We start from the raw sequence: 25,359 nt of genomic DNA, 5'->3' as shown, positions 1-25,359 counted from the left end.
GTTGTTCTGGAATCTGTTAGAATGTTTTATCAGTGAGAAAACAGATTCAACAATACTAAGCTAACATATTAAACCATGCAACTGTTAGGACTAAGATAAAATATGAATCCGAATCTTATAATTCATAAAATAGGTCTCTCTAGCATACTACTAACAGTGACTATTACAACAATTTCTTTGATTTATAGGCTATAATTTATATACTAAGAGGTGACAGATTAAAACACAAATAGATAAGGGTGAATTTTATTAGAGTTCATAGGTCATTTGACTATTCCATATCAGTGGAACCAATGCTAAGTCAGTTTCTTTTGTGGGGATAGGTTTGGGTTTTTGGGTCACATCTGGCAGCACTCAGGGATTACTCCTGGCTCTGCACTCAGAAATCGCTCCTAGCAGACTAGGAGAACCATATGGGATGCTTTATGGGGAACAGGGTCAGTCCAGGGTTGTACGTGGGCAAAGCAAATGCCCTACTTCTGTGCTATTGCTCTGGCCCCCTAAGTCAGTTTCTAATGAAATTATTTTATATTTCATTTTAAGGATATACAAAGATAATTCTAAAATGTGTATGAAACCACAAAATATTCTAAAAGTATGAGTAGGTAATTCTGTAAAATATTAAGATAAAAATAACTACTGTGCTTCTTGATCTCAAGCTCTATTATAAAACAGTCGTATTCAAAACAGCATGATTTGGCCAGAAAAATGACTCCGTGAAGATAATTTTTATGAGAAAGACCCAGGTTTGATGATTAGAACTCTGGGACCTGGACGGGGAGAGAGTTCTCAGCAGGCTGGATGGCATGCTTTGCATGGTAGAGTTTGTCACCATTATCTAGTATGTAGAGCTAGAATGATAAAAAGTGATGGGGTACTGGCCTTGTACAAGGCCAATCAGGGTTCAGTTCCTGGCACCCCATATGGCCCTTCAGAGCACAGAGTCAGGAATAAGTCATCAACATTGTTGGGTATATTCTCAAATATTAGAAAAAAAATTTTCTGGGATGTATGTTTGTCTATAAATTATCAAGAGCATTCTCCAAGTGCCAAGCTTGAAGTAACTCTAAGCAGTGCATGATATACACCCCCACAGAAAGTTTAAAAATAAAGTCAAAACTTTTAAATCAAAATTATCCAAAGGGGGCCAGAGCGCTAAGGCATTTGCCTTGCGGGGGCTAGCCTAGGACAGACCGAAGTTTGATCCTTCCCTCTGGCGTTCCATAGGGTCCCCCAAGCCAGGAGAGATTTCTGAGCGCATAGCCAGGAGTAACCCCTGAGCATCACTGGGTGTGGCCCAAAATACAAACAAGCAAATATTATTCAAAGAAAGTATCCAATGTTTTCATTGACAAATGAAAGAAATGCTCACTATCAGTTTTAGACATTTAAATTGAAAAAGAACTCCATAGAATACCATCATAGTTGTAACATTCTCTAGATGAAATGACCATTTGATTCACTCATACTCTTTTGTGGGGGTTTGACCATGCTTAGAATTTCTTGGAGATTATTCTACACTCAGGGATCAGCCCTGAAAGGCTTAGGAAACAATACTGGATGTCAGAAAATTGAACCCAGGTCAACCATGTGCAAAGCAAGTACCCTGCCTGCTGTTCTATCACTCTGGTCCCTCTCATTCATTTTCTGATTTCTCCTTCAGCGAGACATTGAGTGGTTTTATTTTTATCTTTTTTTTTAAACAAAAGAGATTGAGCATGAGTGAATTCTGCACAAAACTACATCAGTGATTGATTAGTTGATAAAGGAATACAATGAAGATACTATAAGTAGAAAGTGGATTAGGCTGAGCTAATGATAATGACTGAGAGTGATTGATAGGATTCCTACAAGCTCCTTTCTGTCAGCCTCATAAGAGCATCATGAATTTGACCTATGTTTACTCTTTTAAACTTCTGAACTTTACGATTCTATTTTTTTCCTGACATGGAAAAAAATATATAGTGGCAAAGCATGGTATGGATATTATTAAATAGCTGTCTAAATGGGTTAATACATTTCTTTAGAAATTAAAAATGAGTATCATTAAGTTACATGCTCACACACTTAAATATGTCCTATCTATCTTTTTCTATAAAGATATAAGTTGCATATGCTAAAGCACTTTCTCATATGAACTTTTTGAGGGTATTTTTTAAATCAATATAAAATATACCAAATTACTTGTATTTCTAAGACAGTTTAATATTAGCAATGAAAGTGACACTTTTCTTCCATTTCAGAGACATAGTTTATAACATAATGAATAAATTTAGAAACTAGAAGGTTAATTTATAAAATATGAAAAACATAAAAATCTGGGGAAAGGACTTTTTTATTTTTTAAAAAGATGAGTGAAGAAGTTTGCTTCTAAATTTAATATCTTTATTTAAATTTTAAAAAATCTCTTAAATATTAAATAAAAATATACCAATTCTTTTGGTTGCTATAATTCTTTCTAATTAATAATCAGTAAAAGTGAAAAAATTGGAAATAAATATTGGTGAAGTAATGGATTGTGGAACATTATATGACCAAAACTCAACTACCAACAACTTTTAAAGTCTGTATTTCATAGTGGCTAGCGCCCCCGCGCGAACATATGCTCCTCCCAACCATTAGTACCCCAGATTTACTCTTCTTAACTTCAGTAACACACAGTTCTATTCTCTGACCAAAGACATACAGTAGATCTAACAAATCCCAGAACTACTTAGGACAGAAATTGAACACATATTGAACACATATATCTTTTGAATATTTTATGGGTATTTTCTTTAACTGATGTAACTCTCTATATATTCTTCTACTATGATGTTTCTATCCACTTTTCATCTTGTCTTTTCTTTGTAAGCTGTTCAGTAAGGATTGTTGGTGGAACTGTCCCTCAGTTTGATGCCTATGATTGAACTATGTCATGGAAATTGCTGGTCTTGTTCCTATTGCCTCCAGATGCACCAATAACGCTTCATGGCATTGATCCTTGTTTTCATAGACACATTAAAATGAGAAAACACCATACATACAGATAAGTTCTTATCTAATAAATCTCAGTACAATGTACCTTACACCCTGAACATTGATATAATGACCTGGCACAGGCCTCAGAAGAATGGGCATCCTCCATTCACGCTGGAACCAGGCAAGCTATCTACGAAACATCCAAGGTCTTTTATAGCAACAGCTGGAAGCAGTCCTCTACCAGGAAAGACTCTACCAAGGGTCTGACATCGACCTCCTAAAAAGAGACTTCCGTTTACACTGAGAAGACTTGACAACAACAATGACCTGCTCTACAGGACATGGTTCTCTCTATTGCCTCTTAAGTGTGAGGTGAAACGAGAGGATGCTCTGCACCATCCTGACTACAATATGGGATATGCAGACTCCAGGATCTTTAATACAGAAGCATGATACCAACAACAACAGAGACTAAGTGAGGAATGGAGGTGTATTGCCACTACAGAGGATGACTTGAATTGGACAAACTAGTGTGCCTGGACCCTAGAGTCAGTCCTGTGCCAGGAAACTTCAGGGGTAGGGTCTCCTTGTATTTAGACCATAATTTGCCTTTCCATATCCCTTATGTTTTGGTGGGCCTATGCAAACAAATGCCACTTTAATAACGTTTTTTACTATGTTCCCTTGACTCCAATCCTTAAGAAAAACAACCCACTAAAACTTTTGAGGCTAACTTAAACTAGTAAGCATGTGCATGGAACTAGAGAAATGTACTTTGCCCTCAATGTTTAAGGAGTTACATAAGTCTAATGTCTTTAGATTATATTGTGTGCTGCTAAGAAATAGTATGTACTACAACTGGGGATTTGAGGGACAAAGTAATTGTATTGTACATGGGTTCAGTTTTGTTTTTCTTAATGTTCTTTGGCTGAAAGTTCAAGGCTGGGATATCATCGATGGGACTACCGAGAATTCTGTTTATGGGTGATTGGGCTTCCACTGTAACTTTACCCAGTCCTCTTTCTTTGCATCTTTGTTGTCATAATTAAAATAATAAAAAAATTAAAAATAAATAAATAAATAAATAAAAAATAGCTATTTTAAAAAGTATAGAAGTGAAGTGTAAAGTACTCATATGCCTTCGAATTCTGGGCAAAGAAAGTCTTCATGGTTTCAGTTGTATGATCTATTTATATTCAGAGTACTTTTAAATATTCTTTGTAATTGAATGATTGATTTTTATGGAAATAGGATAGTCATTTACATATTGACTTCTTTTTTTTTTTTTTTTGGTTTTTGGGCCACACCCAGCGTTGCTCAGGGGTTACTCCTGGCTGTCTGCTCAGAAATAGCTCCTGGCAGGCACGGGGGACCATATTGGACACCGGGATTCGAACCAACCACCTTAGGTCCTGGATTGGCTGCTTGCAAGGCAAACGACACTGTGCTATCTCTCCGGGCCCACATATTGACTTCTTAATGTAAACTGGCATTACTGAAGAAAATTATCAAAAAAAATACTATATAAAATGTTTAAAAATGTTGATTTTTTATTTTAGCTTTTGCAACAATCCTGGTGGTACTCAGAGATCACTTCAGGCAGTATTCAGGGGACAATATATGGTACCAGAGACAGAACCTGTATCCAGCCAGATGCAAGTTAAGTACCTTACCAGCTGTACGATTCTTCTAGCCCCTAAATTTCTTTCCAAAAAATGTCATTTGTTGCTCAACTCTAATCAAGGTACCACTTCTAAAAAATAAAATAATTAAATCACTATTTCAATAACATCATACCAGAGATACTTTTACAAGGCTAAGGTTAAACAATATTTTGCATGTTTATTGTATGTCATGCCATTCTAAGCATGGGATGTGACTCAGTGGTTGCATGTCTAATTCACATGTGTGAGATTCTGGGTTCCACTCTTGAGATCTCAGAAGCTAGAATGTATCATAGCTAGGCTATTTCGCAGGCAAAAATTATTATAAATTTGCACACAAGTGTCAATAGATTATGTTCATGCCTTAGAAAGAAGGATGTAAATAAATATGTGTATATACACAGATACATATATGTTTATGTATATATGCATCAGAAATGAATACAAAGAAATGATTTCCAGTAACATGCATGTAAAGTCAAAGTTTATCCTCCTAAAACCATGTTTCCATCCCTGGGAAAACTCTATGAAAATATTTGCTTTGACAAAGTTCCTTCCCCCATTATTTAGAAAAGTAAGATAATCATCCTAACACGAACCTTCCTATTAACTCTGCACCCCAGCGTGTCTTATCCTTCTCTCTGACTCCTAGTGTAAATATTTGCAGAAACCAGAGCTAAGTGTCACCCGAGCTGTCAATCTAATGAATCTCCAGGGTGTTCTTTTGATGTGAACACAACTCAATAACAGGATCACAGGGCCAGCTGAGCTATCACAAGCATCTCAGCTGTCAGCTTGCCACCTGTTTTCCTCAAGGCCACAGTTTGCCTTGTGCTTGGTGCTACTCACCTGCAGACACGAGCACTCCATCAACATCAGCTCTGGAGTCTCAGAGGCCATCAGGCTGCTCTCATTTTAGGGACAGAAGTAACACTCTTAATTTTGCCTTTCAAGAATCTTTTCTTCAATGAGGAAATAAATGGGTTGTTAAAAAGAATATATGTATATATATATGTATATATAAATTTGAAAGATCTCATCTAAATCATTATCTGTCTTATTTGACATAACTCTAAAGAGTAGAAATGTATTTAAAGAGACCCAGATGAATTTTACAAAGAATAAATATATAAATATAAAATGAAAAAATTTAGCCTAACTACGAGACATATGCACACACATATATATAGGAATTCTACTTTGATGTATTACTAATAAAACAGATGGAGAGAAACCAGTTATTCAAATTTAGTGTTTCTCTTTCTATTTTATAAATGTGATGGGTTTTTTTTTTAGTTGTTTTGGGAATGCATTTTTGTTTTTGTTTTGGTTATGCTCAAGGAATACTCTTGGCTCTGCATTCAGAAACTACAACTCCAGGGACCAAAGCAATAGCACAGTGTGACTAGCCCAGCCTTTTGCGTAGCTGACTTGGGACAGACCTGGGTTCGATCCCTGGCAACTCATATTGTCTCCTGAGGCTTCCAGGAGTGATTTTTCATCACAGAGCCAGAATTAAACCCTGAGTGCTGCCAGATGTGGCCAAACAAACAAACAACAACAACAAACATAAACTACACCTGGCAGTGTTCCAGGGGTGAATGGAATACTCAGAATCAGACCAAGATCAATCGCATGCAAGTGTCATACCTGCTGTACTATTATTACTCCAGCCTCTGTTAAAATATATTTAACAATAAAGAGCATACCAGAAAGAAAAATACAACCTGTAATTAGAACTACAAGAGATTAATTATATTTCTATATCAAAGCTGAAATTAGGTGGAGATTAGAATTAAGTTTTAGGCAAAAATCAAAACTGGCTTTTTAAAAATGAGATGATTTCTGTGAATTTGTGCTATTAATTATAAAATATTAAAGTTCAAAATTATAATCTTTATTAAATAGTAGGGCTCAAATTATTCAATGAAATACAGTTCATTAGGTAAAAGTAAAATTTATAAAGAATGGGTTGTAAGTTAAGAGAGGAACTAGGATCGAAAGATAGTATTTGCTTTGCACGTGGCTAATTTGGCTCAGTTTCTGCCAGTCCATATGGTCTCAAATTCCTGCCAGTCACAGGGCAGGGAATCAGTAGTAGGCTCTAAGCATTATTGGGTATGGTTCTAATATCAAAACAAACAATGATCAGTGGTAGGAAGTGTAGGAACTATGAAAATTTGACCAGAGATGACAAAATGGCAGAGGGTAATGGGCAACTTTGGGTCATGGTGGTATCTATAAACTTATAAACTCTTATAAATGCAACATTACTAAACAATATTATTTTTAAACTAACACATTCAAACTGATATTTTTCAAAAGATGTTGGACTATGAGATGCATGTGGTGACTTGAAGTATGGGGTCTCAACTATCATGTTGTGAGAACTTTTGCAATTATACAATAGAGAGTTGCTTCATGCTATGATTTTGCCAGGAAGGAATTAAATATGGGTAGAAAGATAAGAATGAAGGCAGATACCAGGTTGTACAAGTTGGCTCTCAAACATACTAGTTCCATGCTAGTTTCATACTAGTTCTGTAAGTGACATTTTCCAAAATTCCTTGCAAATTGGTATCCCAGCAGTTACAACCAATAATAGAAATTTGGAGAAATTTGGAGTGTTACAGCACGAGAGAAGACATCTGCTTTATCTTGCCCTCTCCCCTCTCCCATTTGTTCCCCACTCACCTCCTCTCCCTTCCCCTCTTCTTCCCTCTTTCTCTTTTTTTCTCGCCTCTCTCTCCATCTTGCCCCGCCAAAGGTCTCTGGGCAGGATACTTGTTTCTAGCAGCCTCCCTGATGAGTTCAGCTCCTTCAGAGGGCTTAGGGATGATAATACTACTTTTTTTCCTTTGTTCCTTTCAAACTTGAGAGAAATCAAAGTTGTAGAAATATAAAGAGAGCTTCGCTCCTGTGAGCCAGGCACATTAGATCTGTCTATGGTGGCTTTTATTTTTAGACTCAATCAGCAAATGAGCACAGCTTTTGTGTTTGATACTGTGGGGATAATAATCTATAGGCTCCTTTCAAATCTTTTAAGACTTGTCTACCCTTTTCTGGAATTCGTCAAAGACTCTTGTATTTCCATAAAGTTGGTTTATTTTAAGTCATGAACACCAAAAGATGACATACAAGTTGGTGAAAGACAGCAATATAAAAATCACCATTTCTGATAAAAATGCCTCATATGATTCTATTATTTAGTACATCATTCATTAAAATAATTATTTGAAAACAAAATGAATTATGCCAACAATTATATTAACATATATTTGTATTGAAAGAACCCAAAACTAGTTTTCTGCCACCAAAAGGCTATTCTACTTCACATATAACCTATATTAAACATTTAAAAATGGGGCTGGAGCAGTGGCACAGGGCATTAGGCATCTGCCTTGCGTGCTAGCCTAGGACAGACCATGGTTCAATCCCCAGGTGGCCTATATGGTCCTCCAACCCAGGAGCGATTTCTGAACAAATAGCCAGGAGTAATCCCTGAGCATCACCGGGTGTGGCCCAAAAACCAAAAATAAAATTTAGAAAGAGGAGAGGTAATTATAAATTCTCAATTTATCATGCTATATCAGATCATTTTATTATGTGAGAGAATAAAAGTTCTGCACATGTTAACGATAATCTTGATTCTGTCTTTAAATATTAGGAATCTTTAATAATAATATTCAAGATAATGTCACACACATAACTTGACCGTTTTGTGAGGAGGCACACTTGGAAGTGCTCAAAGGACACTATGGGGCTTTACTTGCACACAGTCAAGCAGTGTTTAATCCTCAGAACTGTTTATCTTTCCCCAAGCACCTTCAGGAAATAGAATTGAACACATGTGAGTAGTAAGGTCTGAGCATGGTCATGTCAGATTCAAAAGCAAAACAAATTAAAAAAAAAGAGCAAACAAACAAATCTCCCCGAATTCATTTAAGTTTAGATTGAGCAGTCATGCCAACATGACATTTTATAATATGAAAAAGTATGTTTTGCAGGCAGGTAGAGAAGATGAGATAGTTACAGGGCAGCCAGAAAAAGAGAGAGAGAGAGAGAGAGAGAGAGAGAGAGAGAGAGAGAGAGAGAATGTGATACAAACTCAACTTTAAAAGAGGAGCAAAATAGGAAGCAAAAAAGGTATTAAAGCTGCAAGTAGGGCAATTATAAAGTGACCCACGAAAAGACCAATGAACTTGTCAATGTAGAGGTAACTGGTGATGCTAGAGAAATAATTTTGTTGGAGTGAGTAATACAGGAGAAGTGATTTTTACTGAATAGCAATTCTTTTTGCCTCTCTCTGACCTCTGGGCTACACCCAGCAGTACTTGGGGTTTAGTGCTGATTCTGTACTCAGAGATTTCCACTAACAATGCTCAAGGGATCATATATGGTGCCAAGAATGGAACCAAGGTTGAGCACATGTAAGATGAGTTGCTTATCTATTGTGCTACATCTCTCTGATCCAATCAACAGCAATATTGAGTGCATTTTATAACCTGGTTATTACTCATTTACTATTAACTAAAAATGACAGCTGTTCATCATATAACCACAGTTTCGTGCAATACTCTAACCTGTTTAGCCAGTCATACTTGCTATCATTAGTATTCAATTATACACTTGAAAATATTATACTTTGGGGCAGCAATGGTAGCCCAATCAATTGAATCAAACAACTTATTATAAAAAATAAGCTGGCAAATGTTTAAAAAACAGCACATTCAGATCACAGAAGAACTCTCAATTTGTAGCCTTATTTGCCCAAATAATGTGTTATAAAATCTCTCCATGGCATTATTCCTAATTATTCAAAATTATTCATGGAATTATTCAAAATTACTAAAATCTAAACAGTTATCTCTTTCCAGGAGAGTAGGAGCTGGTTTCTACACATTCCTCTGTTATTCTTTTTTTTATGAATTTTTATTGTGATCGGTGTATTACAACTCTTTCACAGAATTATTTACAATACATAGTGACAATGAATGAAGGGCATTCCCACCACCAGTATTGTCCTCCCTCAACCCCTGTTCCCAGCATGTATCCCATATCTCCCTCCTTTACCCCCCAGAATACTAGTGTAACTGGTCTCCACTTTACAGCTTGTTGTAGATTGGGTATCTATTCTGTTCTCATTGACTTTGGGTTTGGTGTTCAAGTCTGGTCATTTTTTATTTGCACTACATTTTCATATGACTGGTCCTGGTATCATTTCACCCCCTCAATTTATGAGGCTGAATAATTCAAGTTATGTAATTCTGTTGGAGATAAAAAGGACAAGAAAAATAGAAAAAAATGGTAGCAACTACCATAAAACGAAAAAAAAAGAAAGAAAGAAAAGAAAAATGCACCCAGCAAAAAAAAAAAAAAAAAAAAAAGCACACACACACACACACCAAATAATATCCACACGAGTGACAAAGAAAGAAAAAGTGGAAGGAAAAAGAGAAGGAAAAGAAAATAATATTAAAAATAGACAAAACAAGAAAAAGGAGTGCTGGAGTGGTAGGGTTTGGTGTTATCCCCACTTTTTTTTTTTTGCATAGGCACAGTAAGTATTGGGGAATAGAGGGAATTTCTGTGGCCTAAGAGATTCAGGGTTTCTCCCCTCTTGAAGCATACTTTCATGGGAACAACCACTCCCTCTGTTATTCTTAATCTGAATTTTCCTTCTTATCTACTCTGCAGACCACACACCAGCAGAAGGCTCACCACTTGGCTTGATTCTGGTCTAATCAGCAAAATCCAGTTAACTGAGCCATCCTCTCTGAAATTTCTCTGCTATGCTAACAAACCTATCTTCCAACCCAGTTCCAATGATAGCTCCAATGAGCGAACTCCTTTTCTCTTAAATTCTAAGTGACTTTATTCACATATTAAAAAAACGAGCTATCCAATCTCTCCTGCTGTATGGAATTGTTATGTATCTCATCTTCCACAGCACCAAGTCTATTCTCAGCTTCTGATACCCTGTCCCAGAACGATCCAGCTATACCACTCCTAGGAATATACTCTAGAACACAAAAATACAATACAAAAACCCCTTCCTTACACCTATATTCATTGCAGCACTATTTACCATAGCAAGACTCTGGAAACAACCAAGATGCCCTTCAACAGACGAATGGCTAAAGAAACTGTGGTACATATACACAATGGAATATTATGCAGCTGTCAGGAGAGATGAAGTCATGAAATTTTCCTATACATGGATGTACACGGAATCTATTATGCTGAGTGAAATAAGTCAGAGAGAGAGAGAAAAACGCAGAATGGTCTCACTTCTCACTCATCTATGGGTTTTAAGAAAAATGAAAGACACCCTTGTAATAATAATTTTCAGACACAAAAGAGAAACGAGCTGGAAGTTCCAGATCACCTCAGGAAGCTCACCACAAAGAGTGATGAGTTTAGTTAGGGAAACAACTACATTTTGAACTGTCCTAATAACGAGAATGTATGAGGAAAATGGAGAGCCTGTGTAGAGTACAGGCGGGGGTCGGGTGGGGAGGAGGGAGACTTGGGACATTGGTGATGGGAATGTTGCACTGGTGATGGGTGGTGTTCTTTACATGACTGAAACCCAAACACAATCATGTATGTAATTAAGGTGTTTAAATTAAAAAAAAAAAAAAACGAGCTATGCTGCTTTCCCACATTACGATGAAATCTGCTCTCCTGTTTGTAAAAGCTACTGATAAAAATGACCACCACATCTCTGGAAGGAATGATGGCCTTGAGAAGAATGTTGTTTAGAAAATTCTCTATTTTTCTCAGATTCATTTAACTCTGAGATAACTGACTCATAGTATAAAATATAACATAATAGATGTTAAGCTAAGACCTGTCTACTAACTGGCTATTTAGAAAGTCAGAACTGTTTAATGATCACATAACTGTTTCTTTGTGAGTTATAAAGACACAATACACTATAACCCAGAGGTTTTAAAAATAATATTTTCAGGGGCTGTAGCTGTAGCACAGCAGTAGGGCATTTGCCATCTATACAGCTGCTGACCCAGGATGAACCACAGTTCGATCCCCTGTCATCCCATATGGTCCCCAAGCCAGGAGCGATTTCTGAGCGCATAGCCAGAGTAACCCTTGAGCGTCACCAGATGTGGCTCAAAAACAAAAGAACAAAACAAAACAAAAAATAATATTTTCATCTTTTATAACATAACTCATGTTGCTTTAAGGAAAACAGCCATTTATAGTACTAGCTGTTGCCATATATGAGTGTACCTAAAATTATTTTTAAATCTTATTAACAATAGCATGGTCAATACATTACATTAAAATGTGTTACTTGTTTTGAGCCACAGTTGCAAATGGTGGTAGACTGATTACTATTGTTGCTAAATAAATTTCAGTGCATGGTCTGACTAATAATTTACTAATTCATGACTAAGACACCAATGAATATTCCTGATATATCAACATGCCTCACTGTTATAGTGATGTTGTTAATGAATTTTGGCAAAATTGTATCTAGGAATAGACAATGAGAGTTAAGTTAAGCAGGTGAAACTCCAGCTTTAAAATAACAAAAGTGTATTTCCTCTTTTGTGGAATAAAAATAGGACATTTAAGATGGCTTCCCTTTTAACTTGTAAATAGCCTTGATTATACAAAGATCAAGTTACTTTGTTTTGGTTTGGTTTTGTTTTGGTTCTGTTTTAGCCATATGAGGCATCTCGCAGGGGTTAATCCTGGCTCTGAACTCAGAAATCACTCATGGTAGGCTCAGGGGACCATTTGCGATGCCAGGGATCCAACCTGGTCACATACAATGCAAATGACTGCAATTGCTCTGGTCCAAGACCAAGTTACTTGTGACTAAACTATACTTACTCCTCTTATTTGTGATATGCATACTATTTCTTTAAGATTTTGGTAACATCAAGTTTTTTTTTCTATTAAAAAAAACTGAAATCATTTCTTCATGTTTAGTGTTTTGAAAATACGTTATAGGTAAAATAATAGAAGAAATTCTACTGCACAATAGACTGTTTATAAGTTATTTCTAAGTGAAACTACACATATTACTTATTAACAATAAAGCAGAAAGAATGAAATGGAAAGTCTGAATAGATTTTTATTTTTTAGCACGCTCATCCTGAGTATCTTATTGTTAGTATGTGAAATTTTCAGAATGTCCATGACTTGACTTGATTTTGGGCATTTTTGTAGAATGCCTTCAATTATGCTGATTTTTGTTTTGTTTTATTTATTTATTTTTTTTGGCCACATGCCATGATGCACAGGGGTTACTCCTGGCTCCGTGCTTGCTCAGAAATCACTCCTGGCATGGAGGACCATATGGGATACCAGGGGATCGAACCGTGGTCAGTTCTAGGTTAGTGCATGCAAGGCACGCTTGCAGCACCACTCCAGTCCCAATTATACTAATTTTTAATCTAAACAGTAGGGTAATATTATACAATACCTATTAGGGAGTGTTACCTAACCTAAGACAACAAGTACATGTCACTAAAAATGTTTATTTAAAGTTAGAAGATCATGCAAAGACAAAGAATGTATTCTACATAAATGGAAACTAAAGAAATATAATAGCAAATGCAAAGCCTTCATGTTGGGAAGTGTCTCAATTTAAAGGCTACTTTTCTTTTAATCATTTTTATTGTGACCAAAGTGAATTAAAAATCTTTCACAGTAATATTTAAGTTACATAGTGACAATGATTTAGGGCCATTCCCACCACCAGTGTTGTCCTCCCTCAAACGCCTGTTCCCAGCATGCATCCCATAACTCCCCCCTTTGCCCAATGGATTGCTAGTGTAACAGGTCCCCTTTGTGAACAGCTTGTTGTAGACTGGGTATCTATTCTGTTGTCATAGACTTTGGGTTTGGTGTTTAAGTCTGATCATTTGTTATTTCCACTCAATGTTCATACCACTGTTTGCTCCCGGTACCATCTATTTTTGTCCCATTGATTTATGAGGCAGGACAAGATTATTCAAATTCTGTGGTTTTGTTGGTAAAAGAACAAAAAAGAAAGCTAGGACAAGTATGTCTAGAGGCTCTAAATATCAGTTTAAAAGAAGAAAAGGAGGAGCCAGAGCAGTGGCACAAGTGGTAGGACGTTTGCCTTGCATGCTCTGATTGAGGACAGACCACGGTTAGTATCCCCTGGCATCCCAAGGCAGGAGTGATTTCTGGGCACATAACCAGGAGTAACCCCTGAGCTTCACCTGGTATCCCCCAAAAACCAAAAGAGAGAGAGAGAAAGAGAGAGAAGAAAGGGAAAAAGAAAAAAACTAACAAAAAGCAACAAAAAACACAACAGCAATAAAAAAATCAGTAGAGGTTAGGTATTTGGTATTCCTGGGAGTGCTTGGGGAATATAGGGAATTGGAACTCAAATTCAGATAAAAGTGCAAGGTAAGTGCCAGATATATGATCTTTTCAGTCCTTAGATAGATTTTTAAAAGAAATTTAAAAGTAATATTCTTTGGTATATAAAGAAAATTAAATGCAGCTGAATTTAATATATGATAATATAGATATTTATTTTTCGATTATTTAAGTTGTGTTACATGTTATTGTTTTCTGTATCAAAATATTAAAGTTTCTGTGCAATACAATTTCAGTACAGACTATTAAATGTTAGGTTATATTTAAAAAGCTCTGCAGAAGAAATAAGGAGGACAATACATATAAATATGTGTGTCTATATATAAAATAGAGAGAGGGAAATTATAAATAAAAATAATAGTTAATATAGACAAAGATTATTTAGTATGCATTTTATTTCTATACATCTGAAATATTTTAAAATTTATCTTTAAACTGTTGAAATGTACATTATAAGTAATTTCATATATTTTGGAGCTCAAATAGTGTGCTTAAATAAAATATCTGCTCTATTCATCCCTTTTTGTAATTCACAATTTTGTAAATGAATTTGACTAAAACTAATGTTTATTAATGTAAAATGAAATTCACAGGGGCACATTTTTCACTCTAGTAAAGAGTACCTTTCACAAAACTCTTTTTGTACTTTATGGGCAATATCTTGTGATGCTCAGGAGTTACTCCTGGCCCTGTGCTCAGGGATCATTCTTGGCAGGCTTTGGAGACCATATGGAATGCCAGGTATTGAACCAACATCAGCCACATGCAAGACAAGAGCCTTACCCACTGTACTATCTGTCTGGTACTCAAATAACTATTTTGATATTAAGTTTTTTCATCTCCATACCAGAAAAGGATACTTTTAAATAGGACTCTTCCATATTCGAACAACACTGTTCTTCTAACTATTGTGTGTGTTCATTGTATTTCCTTGGTGACTTAAAAGAACCTCATTTTATTTGATGGAAGTAAATGTATTTGACCTCTACGATGTCTCCAGAATATATTCCCTTAAAGTGGTATCTACAAATTTGCTCCACACAACAGGTTTCCACTTCTACATTTAGGAAAAATAAAGAATATTATCTCAGTACTTCTTTCCATGGGCAAAACATTATATAATAGAAAATTATAGATAACAGCATTTGATGAGACAACATACATCTTTGACATTTGCATTTGTTAATTCCTGCTTTTGAGCAGAATGTTACTCAGCAACTTTATTTCTAAAGATTTTTTAAATCTAGAAATGGGGCTTATAAGCTTTCTGAGAAAGGAATATGATTATGGTTTTTGATATTTTTTATTTGTTTTGGGGCCACACCCGGTGACTTTCAGGGGTTACTCCTGGCTATGCACTCAGAGATGGCTCCTAGCTTGGGGGACCATAAGGGATCAAATTGCAGTCTGTCTTAGGCTAGCACTGTCTTAGGCAAGGTAGATGCCTTACTGCTTGCACCACTACTCTGGCCCTCAGATTTTACTTTTGACTGTAGATGTCTGAATAGACTTCTAACATCATTGGACTCAATGATAAAATGACTAATAATCTGTGTCATAAAATTCACGCCAGTTCCTTTTTTTCAATGTGATGATGGTCTACGAGAAAGGTAAAATTTGTTTTCTTTTTTGTTAAATTTTATTTTATTGAAAACTTTGTGAACCGCCTATATTCATTGCAGTGCTATTTACAATAGACAGACTCTGGAAACAATCAAGTTGCTGTTCAACAGATGAATGGCTAAGAAACTGTAGTACATATACACAATGGAATATTATGCAGCTGTCAGGAGAGATGAAGTCATGAAATTTTCCTATACATGGATGTACATGGAATCTATTATGCTGAGTAAAATAAGTCAGATGGAGAGAGATAGAAACAGAAAAGTTTCATTCATCTTTGAGTTTTAAGAAAAACAAAAGACATTATTGTAATAATGCCCAGAGACAACAGAGATGAGGGCTGAAAGGACTGGCTCTTGATGTGAAGCTGACCACAGAGTGGTGAGTTTAGAGAGATGACTACACTATCATGACAATGTTGAGGAGTGAGAGAAGCATAATGTCTGTCTCAAATACAGGAAGGGGGTGGAAAAGGGGGGGGGGGGCATTGGTAGTGGGAAGGTTGCACTGGTGAATGAGGTATTCTTTTTTATGCCTAAACCCAATTATAATCATGTATGTAATCATAGTACTTAAAAATAAAAATTAAAAATTAAAAAAAGCATTGTGATCTACAGTGTCCATTATAGTTGAATTCCAAATATATGTGAGTCAGAGCTATTCCCACCACCAGTGTAGACCTTCCTCCACCAATGAACAAAGTGCATCCTATACCACCACCCATTGCCCACTTGACCTGCCAGTATAACAGGCCCATTTAAGTTTCAATTGTTAAAGTTTTGGTCTCTTGATTCTATTTTCATTGACTTTGACTTAGATATTTAGTTCTGTACTTATTTTTTCTCCACCAATGTATCTGAGACTACTTGGCGCCAGCCCCCAGCCTTTCTCTTTTCTTTTCTTCTTAGTTTTATAAAAAAATGCAAAAATAATGTGGTGGTAAAAAAAGTCAATTTCTCAAGGTTCTGTAAAAATAGTTGGGAGCCTCTATTTAAAATAAATTAAAAAAATTTTATAAAGGAAAAGAAATAAAAAAAGGTGTGAGGGCAGGTATTATTTTGTTTTTGTTTTGATTCGTTATGTTTTTTGCATAGAACAGCAAAAGATGAGGAAAATAGAAAGGAAAACCTTTGGCCTAAAAACAGGTAGACCCTACCCATAAAGCATCCTGCCACAAAACCAACTATAGGCTTCAGGCATACTAAGTTGTCTAACTCCAAAGTCTTTCTTCGTGGTGCCAGTAAAATTTCTTCTCAATCATGGTTGTCACAGTCAAGTGTCAGTAGTTGGATATCTTAGTTTTTGCACATATCCTATGTCAAAGTCAGAGCAACATAAAGGTTAAAATGGTAGTTGTCTCATTTTTATTTTATTTTGCTTCTTTCTCTGTTACAGAAGCAACCATCTGACTAACAGCCACTGGGTGGCAACCCATGATACAGAAACCTCAGGGATGTGGGAGATTCACAGTCTAAAGAGTTTCAACATTACAGAAGAAAATTAGGCGGATCTTCCAAAAAACAATTTTATTCTGCTTATAAAGAAAAGCTGTATTTAATCTTATAATTATATAGCTTAAATATATTTATCCAACTGATTAAATATTAGTATATTTCAAATTGTCACTGATGATAGATGATCTCATTCATATTCATCTGTTCAAGTTCAGTGTGTGATAAATTTTTCAGAGTTCCGCTTCCAATGTGCTCTTTTGAAGATACTTTCATCCGAGAAAAGAAGAAGTAGCAGAATTGTATTGTTTACAGTGAATTATTGAATGTAGGGTTTCCAATTTAAAAAAAATCAAAGTTTTTAGAAATTAGGATTAGTTTTAATCCACACCTCTTCATATACATAAGTATCCAAATTTATGTGGAGTTATGTATCATAGTTTTCTCATATATAATTGAAGCGACCATTATTTCACAGGATTAGGAGTGGGAAAAATATGAATCAAAGGAAAAATGGCTGGTTACGTGCTTAACAACTTGCAAGCACAAAGTTAATAATTACATTTACTCTAACTTTTAGAAGCTAGCCTTTAGTTTATATTGAACTCTAATCGTAAATTGATACATGCTTTCTCACTTACCTATTCTACACAGGAGCTTTCCTTAAGAAGCACTTTGAAAATAAAAGATTTGTATTCATATCAAACTAAGTCAGTGTTGGGTCTTATATATGAGACGAAAACATCACCAAATCATTTCAGTAGAGTTTAGGCATTGCTGGTAAGTATAACATAACATGTAATTTGTGGCATTGGCTTCTGTAAATTTCCTTCAACTCAGAAATGAGTGTTGGACAAGCAAATCCAACTTGCAATATAGAGTTCTCGTTTAATAACAGACTTTCTTGGGGAAGCCAATGACTGGCTGAGCAAAGCTATGCCAACAAATGACTATGTAAATGAAGTTATAACTGCCTTCTGTAAGCTGGTGAACAATTACCTTTCATTTCAGACCACAGAACATCAAAAAGGACTGCAACAAAATTACATACCCTAAAGAAAAGCATATAGAATGACTTTTCTTGCTTAGGCACACTTTATGTTTCATTCTATATAGTCTTTATTTCAAATTTTATAAAGGCAATTCAAGCTCTTAAACCTGGCACTGATAAAAATTTATAGAAAGTGGGATGGAATTTACATGCGCATTATAAAATGAAAGCATATATTTATTTCCTCAAGAAGAGATGTTTTTAAATAACATTCACTTGTGCATGTCATAAACTTGGCACAAAAAATATCATTGAATTTATAAACAATGAAATGCAGAGATAAAATTAGACAATGAGATTAAATCTAGCCTATAAGAAAACAATTATGTTAAAAAAAATCCATCAAATCTGTTTAATCTCAGAGGTTAATTTTACTTGAAAGGCCACAACTTAAAACATTTTCTTTTTAATTTCCACAAAATACTTTGACTTTAAATGCTCCTTTATGGAGGCATAACCCACTATGCAGATTCTAAAACAAGAAGCTTCAAAAACAAGGAAAGAGAAATAGAAAACAAAGTAGTAACAAATTGAAAAATATATGAAAAAGTAGAGCTAGTGGGGGCAGAGCAATAGCACAGTGGTAGAGCTTTTGCCTTGTATGCAGCCAATCCAGGAGGGACCTTGGTTGGATCCTAGGTGTCCCTTATGGTCCTCCGAGCCAGGAGCGATTTCCGAGTGCAGAGCCAGGAGTAACCCCAGAGTGTCACAGGGTGTGGCCCAAAAAGAAAAAAAATGCAGAGCTATCGTAAAGAATCGCCACAGGTGGGGCCAGAGAGATAGTATGGAGGTATGACATTTGCCTTGTATGCAGAAGGATGGTGGTTCGAATCCTGGCATCCTATATGGTCCCCCGTGCCTGCCAGGGGTGATTTCTGAGAATAGAGCCAGGAGTAACTCCTGAGCACTGCTGGGTGTGCCCCCACCCAAAAAAAAAAAAAAAAACCAGAATTGCCACAGGAGAGATCTCAAAATATTCTGGAAAAGAAGCAACAGAAACTTGACTTAGGAAAGAGGATGACAAAATATCTAGGAAATGAGATAAAGAGATGTCTCTGGAGGTGAGATTCCTGAAGCTTGGAGCTAGTGAACTGTATAACTACAGTGCAAGAGACAGGAAGAGATGCTTGAGAAACCTGTAAGTAGAGATTATATCCAAGAAGACTTTTAGTATAAATTAGAGACATGGAAAGTTCCTCTGGAAGGCATTAGTGAATTTTAAACAGTGGTTTCCTTGTCATATTTATATAGGAGACCACACAGCACACAATATGCTTGGAGAAGAGCATTGAGGGGAAGAAGAGAATTCAGAAGCATATGAAATTCTAATACAGAAAAAAATAAAAACAGAAGAGAGTAGTCATGGTCTGGCAATGACGTGTTTCACATATTTTATTAAACTGAATCATCAGTTGAATCTTTACTGATATGAGTACTGAATGCCCACATTGCTGAAAAGTTACTGTAGAGCCCTAATTTGTGCTATTAAAGGTGATGAAGAACTCAAAGAGTATCAACTTAGCTCCCAAAAGAGATAGTACAGAGGAAAAACAGATTTTCTTTTCAAAAGATTTGTCATAGTAATAGCATGACAGTAGAGTGTTGTCTTACAAGCTGCTGACCCAGGACAGACCAGGGTTCTATTCCCTGAATCCCATATGGTTCCCCAAGCATGCCGAGAGTAATTTCTCAGCGCACAGCCAGGAGTAATCCCTGAGCACCGCCAGGTGTGCCCCCCACAAAACAAACAACAAAAATATTAGTAAAATTTTTAAAGGAGAATTCAATTCTTGAAATTCTTAAAGATTGGTGATAATTCCTAAAATTCTTACTGGATTATGATAAAGATTTGAAATGATAAACGTAACAGTTTCGAGAATTTCAAGAGTACTCGAATTCTATTTCTAAGGTGAGCTTCTAGCGCAGAGATCTTCAAACTACAGCCCACAACCCACAGGGGGTTTACCAAGGACATTTATCCAGCCTACAGATTGTGATACCATTGCATGTCTTACTTAGCAGTTGACTCATCCTGGGCCACAGTGCACATGTGTGGAATTGCTCTGCACTCTCCATTTCCCCTCTCCCTCTCTGTCTCTTGACTTTGCCTCTCAGTCTCAGGCAGGGGTCCTCAATCTACCTAAACCCTTAAGGTCACTATTGCTCATAGATATTTTTAACTATGGTCAGGACCTCCAACGATTGAGGACCCCTATGCTAGCATGTTCTTGGGGGCTGTAGAGAGACGAACATACCTGGCTTTTGGAACATTTTGGAGGCATTGAGGTAGGAATAAATCCTGCTGGGTGTGATCTAAAACTAAAATAGAAAAAAAGAAAAGAAAGAGGATCATTATAAACATTCATATAAGGAAATTAAAGTAAGGGTATTGGATAAAAACAGGAAAACTAAAGTATGTAAGTTAGGTCCAGAGATGAAATATAGTAAATGAGCATTTTTAGGGTTGTACCTACGATCAAAATTTATTGTTCAAAAAATCTACTTTTATATAAAGATGACTCCAAACATAATGCATAAGAAATTTTTTCAAGTCTAAAAATTTAGGCAACACATCAATAGTTTTGTGAACCATGCTAGAACAAGTTTTTTTTCCTATAAAATTAGCTGTTAACAGTTTTAAAATTAATTGTTGATATTTTATCATTCTATGTCATATTCAATTACCATAAAGTCACATTTTTATTTGACTTTATATTATATAGCTACAATATATCTGCATAAAAAGATGAAAGACTTCAGTGCATTTGTTTCATCACCACATCCCCAAAACATAATTGCTTGAGATCAAAAGCAGAAACCTTCTTTTACTTATAATGGGCATAAGTTCAAAGAAGAAAGAGAAATCAACAAAGTGTACAACAAGAAAAAAACCCTACAAATAATAAGTTTGTTGTAGATAACATTCTCCACTTTCATTAAATAGTAATTAAAACCAGGGAGCATATCTTGTAATAAATTTGACAAATAGTAAATATCCTGTCTCAATATTGTCCAGTAAAACAATGATGATAGAAGAGGAGGAAAAAAGTAAATGTCCCAAAAATGAGAAAGGAAAGGATTTGGCTTTATAGGATAATAAATTATGTACAATTCCTAGAGTTAAAGGTTAACAGGAAAGACTTTAAAAGCAGTTTTATTGGGCAGTTGCACATTATAATGTTAAAGTAGGTGTGGGTTGGCAGGGACCAAAAAGCACTTTGAAGCATAATGGAGAGAAATGTAATTATTTTCTGATGGCGGCACAAGTGGAATTTAGGGGCTACATTAGAAACTGGCCAGTATACAAACTTCTACATTGTCTGATTAATCTTGTGGGCATACCACAAGTATTTAAAAAAAAAATTCACATTTCAGTAGTACTGATGACTACTGTTCCTTTAAATAAAGGAATACACTAGTTAGCTTCACATTCTTTAACTGAGTTGCCAACAGACATAATTTGTTAGAGACTGACAATATTGCCTAGCAAAAGAAATAACATGAGACCTGGCACTGTTTCCAGATTTTACTTAACTACTTCCTGATGATACCATACTGGGTTAGTGGTTTAATGTCTCCAACCTTGATTTTCTTCTGAAAATAGAGATCATTGTAGTATCTCCTTTCATAGGTATTAATAGAGGATAATAAAAAGTGCTTAGCTGTAGTCTACTACTAACAAGTAAAACTTTTCCCTAATTACCTAGACATCTCTCTAATATTTATGATGCATCATCCCCTGACATCTTCTTAGATATATCAATAAATAAGGCAACTGCTTATTTAATTTCTACCCTAAGGGTTGCCGACCAAGAGCTAAATTACAATGTGCCCCCAAAACCCTAGAAATTAGAAATTTTCTTTCTTTCTTTTTTGTTTTTGTTTTTGTTGTTTATTTGTTTGTTTTTGGGCCACACCCGGCAGCACTCAGGGGATACTCCTGGTTCTACACTCAGAAATCGCCCCCGGCATGGTCGGGGGACCATATGGGATGCCGGTATTCGAACCACCGTCCTTCTGCATGCAAGGCAAACACCTTACCTCTAAGCTATCTCTCCAGCCCCCAAATTAGAAATTTCCTAAAAGATGTCCCAGCAGTCTGCCTTGTTTGGGCAAGAATAAAAACCACCCACTATGCTGGTCTCTGTTAAGAGATCACAATGTCAGCACTATTAGGGTCTTAATTAATGATTTTTAAGTGCTCTTCACATGAAAGCTGAGAAGTATAAAAACTTGTGGTCTTCGGTAAAATGTGCAAGTTTCCTTCGACTACAATTCACGTCTTTCACTAACTTCACACAATGGAAACTAAGGTACAAAATAAATGGGAGGACTCTAATCAGGGACTCTGAAATTGGACATAAATCCAACTATGGGAATCACAGTGCCTGGTCTGTTGAGATCTGGATGGTTCTTCCTGTAGATAGAGTCCTAGACACTTGTGTTCCCAATTTCACTTTTCTAGTCATAGCTGAACCTCACTTGGATGAAACCTGGGAGTCTCTCTCAAGATAGGAACTACAACCACGATGAAAATGTGTCATAGGAAAATACCATTCAAGGGCTTGCTTACTCCAAGTAGAAAGGTTGAGAATTTTATTACAAAGTTCTAGTGAGACCTTCCTTCCTTCCTTCATTCTTTTGTTCCTTACTTTCCTTCTGTCCTTTCTTCCTTCCTTTCTTTCCTCCCTTTCTTCCTACCTTTCTTTCTACCTACTTTCCTTTCTTCCTTCCTTCCTTTTCCCTTCTTTCCTTCCTTCCTTTCCTTCCTTCCTTTTCTCCCTTCTTTCGTTTCTGCCTTTTCTTCCTTCCTTCTTTCCCTTCCTTTCTTCCTTGCTTCCTTCTTATGTTCCTGCCTTTCTTCATTCCTGCCCACCTTTCTTTCTTCCTTTTCTTCCTTCCCTTCCTTCCTTTCCTTCCTTCCAATGTCCTTTTCTTTCTTCCCTCCTTCCTTCCTTCCATTTCTTCCTTCCCTTCCTTCTTTTCTTCTTTCCTATTTTTCTTTCTTCCATTTCTTCTTCCTTCCTTCTCTGTACTTCCTTCCTTCACTTCCTTAGATTCCTTCCCTCTTTTTTCCTTCCTCCTTCCTTTCTTTTCTTCCTTCCTTTTCTTTCTTGCCTTCCTTCCTTCTTTCATCCCTCCTTTTTCCTCTTTTTTCTTCTCTTCCTTTCTTCCCTTCCTTCCTTCCCTTCCTTCCATCTTCCTTTTTTTCTATTCCTTTCTTCCTTCCTTTCTTCCTTCCCTTTCTTCCTTCCTTTCCATCCTATCTTCCTTTTCTTTACTCCATTTTTCATTCCCTTCCTTCACTTCATCTCCTTCTTTCCAATCTTTTTCCCTTTTTTTCTTTACTTCTTTTCTTCCTTACTTCCTTTTCTTCATTTGTATCTTTCTTTTCTTTCTTCCATTCCTTCTTTCCTTTTTCATTTCTTCTTTTCTTCCATCCTTCCTTCCTTTCTTTCTTCCTTCCTTCCTCACTCATTCCTTTCCTCCCTGCCTTTCTTCCTTCCTTCCATCCTTCCTCACTCCCTTTTTTCTTCTCTACCCCCCCCCCCCCCCATTTTCTTTTCTTTTCTTTTTTTTTTTTTTTTTTTTTTTTTTTTTTTTGGTTTTTGGGCCACACCCGGCGATGCTCAGGGGTTACTCCTGGCTGTCTGCTCAGAAATAGCTCCTGGCAGGCACGGGGGACCATATGGGACACTGGGATTCGAACCAACCACCTTTGGTCCTGGATCGGCCACTTGCAAGGCAAGCGCCGCTGTGCTATCTCTCCGGGCCCCCACCCTCCCATTTTCACCCTCTTCTCCCTCCCTTTTGTCCTTCCATCCTTCTTTCTTTCTTCCCTCCCTCCCTTCCTTTTTCTTCTTTCTTTCCTTCTTTTTTCCTTTCTTCCTTTCTTCCTTCCTTGCTTTCTTCCTTCTTTCTTTCCCTCTATCCCTTTTTCTATTTCCTATCCTTTCCTTCTCTTTTCTTCTCTTTCTTGCCATTTTCTTTTCTTTTCTTCCCTTTTCTTCCCTTTGCCCTGCCTGGCCCTGCCCATTGGGAGTTAATACTGGTGGTGTTAGGGGACTGATTTGCTAGGGATTGACTCCAAGCCTCATCTCTAAAGCCCTCTCTACTTAAAAGAAATAGCCCTAAAGCACCACTGGTTGAGGCCCTAAAACCAAATCCCAAACAACAAACACAAAGAACACATTTATAGAGTATTCTATAATACTCTATAGAAATGTAAAGTCCAAATGAAATGAAAAGTCAATAGTAGTTAAATGCTGAACAACTGTGTGAGAAAATGAATCATTCTTTTAGTCACATATATTTGGCAGTCATATATAATGTAAAAATGAAAAAATATTTTCACTAAATGTGAAAAAAAGGGGAAAATTTTCCCTATTGCCTATAGACATTAAACAACTATTTTAGTGTCATTAAAATAAATACCTGATTAAGAGACATACATAGCAACAGTTAAATTTTTTGAAAATAATCTTCACAGGCTACTACCAAGTATTGAATTTGATCAGAATAGACACATTTAACATTAGCATTACTATAAGGCATGTTAAGGCAAACATTATATTACTTGTTTGCTTATCTGATCATTACAATATAATGATTTACAGACTATATCATTGTCTTTAAAAATTTGCTTGGAGACTTTGGCAATGAATATGAATGAGAATTTCAGTAAATAAGTCTCACACACTACTGGCACCTTGCTCTATCTTTTGAATTGCTGGGATTACCAGTCATTTCCTACTAATTCTTTCATAGTAGAATTATTCCTGTAGTAGACTCAAAGGAATCAACAGAATCAACAGAATTTTACATAGAGAATTTTTCCATGCTGGCTAATAATTGATGTATATGTCACTCGTCTTAACAAGCAGTTTTAATTTCTTTAGATTCTCCTTTATTACCAGTATTTCTCCAAGCTCCTACCTACCTAACCCCTATACTCAAACCATTACATTTCCAACAGATTGTCTTTTCTCAGAGAAAACTGGAACTTGTATCTACATGATATATATTTACCTTCCTTATGTGCATAGAGCTTGATTCTACTTAAAGTGAAAATCACTGTGTTACTCAGCTTCCTATGAGGCAGATTATTGTTCAAGCAAATTACTGGGGGCATAGTTTCACGTATAGAGGTGAAGGGAGACAGGATGGAGCCAAGATAAATGCTTTATAAAATAGGTCTCGGTCAAAGGTTAATTTGCTTGAT

At 36.2% G+C, this 25,359-nt stretch overlaps 1 protein-coding gene across 1 annotated transcript in view; it reads right to left on the bottom strand.

Moving 5' to 3' along the window:
- GPC5 (glypican 5) overlaps positions 1–25,359 on the bottom strand; it is a 1,503,836-nt gene that overhangs the window by 1,065,798 nt on the left and 412,679 nt on the right. The gene's annotated exons all lie outside the window — the stretch shown is intronic.

The sequence above is a fragment of the Suncus etruscus genome, chromosome 8 (genome assembly GCF_024139225.1).
Source record: "Suncus etruscus isolate mSunEtr1 chromosome 8, mSunEtr1.pri.cur, whole genome shotgun sequence".
NCBI classification, from domain to species: domain Eukaryota; kingdom Metazoa; phylum Chordata; class Mammalia; order Eulipotyphla; family Soricidae; genus Suncus; species Suncus etruscus.
The sequence above is the reverse complement of the archived record's forward strand: the minus strand, read 5'-3'. Positions and strand labels throughout refer to the sequence as shown.